The following is a 1,568-nucleotide window of genomic DNA, read 5'->3' on the forward strand; positions in this document are numbered from 1 at the left end:
CTGTTTGCAGCTGAACTCCCTACAGAATAACTTGTGATGTAATAAAATTCTATAATGGAATAAATAAATTATCCGAATGCTCTATTAGGGTGACTGTTCTATTAGAGTATCTCGATCTCGCATTTGCTACACGGAGTTGGCTTTCGAATCATAACTCAGTGGTTTGTAATCCGATTCTTCTGTACTACTGCAAGGACTTTCAATTAAGATTATTCCAGCTATACACCGATTTTCAGCTCATTGCTCTAAGCGGTTTGCCTAGTAGACGTGAAAACTAATACTTTTTTATTCATAAAAATCGATCGCGTAATTGTGACACAGGTTGGGTTTTGTGTCATATCTCCGTGGTCTTTATCTCGATTCCTTTCAAACCACCAAAAGGCACTCCTACGATGGTTACTCCAACTACATAGCAATTTTCAACTCATTCCATGAAGCGGTTTACCCTGTAGGCGTGACAACAAATCGATCTTGCTTTACGCGAATAATCGGTCATAACTCCTGAACCATTCATCGGATTTGTACCAAATTTGATGCTAGGATTCGCCTTTGGACTCCCTTTCTGTGTGCCAAATTTCAAGGCGATCGGAGTACGCGTTTGCTTGTTACAGCAATTTTTGCAAGTGTGCGAAAAGACGAAGAAGAAAAAAAAACGAAGAAAAAAAACGAAACTTTGGCAGCTCGTATCTCGGAAATGGCTGGAGCGATTTCCTTCAAATTTGGAATGTAGACTCCCTTGGCTGGCGGGCAACTGTGTAGCAAATTTGGTTCCAATCAGATAAGTGATCACCGAGATACAAAGGTGTGAAAATGACGTTTTCGTTCTTCCTGTCAATATACTCACGGTGTGGCGCGCCGGCTTCTTGGGCCGCACGACACACTACCGTGTGTCTTGATTCACTATTATGACACCGAAAGTGTTGCCATAACTCTTTTTTTTTCAGTGTAGGTATTGTAGCTAGCTAGTTATAGCCTGTTTCAGTGTACAGTATTGATTGATGTCCACTTTATGATGATACATCTACCATAAGATTGTTACTAGACAACCTGTGTTGTGCTTCAACAGTTGACTAGCATTCAATGGCATAAATATATCGGAAGTCATGCATACCTTCTGTGCATGTCTGTTGTAAGTTGCAGAATGAAAGATATGATTGAAATTAAAACCATATGCACGTTTGTGGGATTTCTTTTGAATTCTTTAAAAGCCTATGCTGCTTAAAGTGTGCTTAGTTGTATTGTTTGTGGTGATCAAGCAAGTTTGATACAGTGTAGAATTCAATGGTACACATTTTTCATAATTGAAGATTTGTCTGTGCAGGTACATCACATATGTAATGTATGTATAGTGTAGGAAACACTGATTACTCTGATAAAATGTACTGGTATGTATTATACACTGCAGCTGCTTTATTGTGTCTTATAATAAATCTCATGGAACTTTACACTGCTTGTTAGTTGATAAATAAATTTTAAAGCAGTTTATATTGAATAATCAATTAATTATCCAGATTATAAGGTTGATCAAGAGCTTCTGAAATATTAATCATAAATTGTACATTGTCAGG

This window comes from Dysidea avara, chromosome 4 (genome assembly GCF_963678975.1).
Source record: "Dysidea avara chromosome 4, odDysAvar1.4, whole genome shotgun sequence".
NCBI lineage: Eukaryota > Metazoa > Porifera > Demospongiae > Dictyoceratida > Dysideidae > Dysidea > Dysidea avara.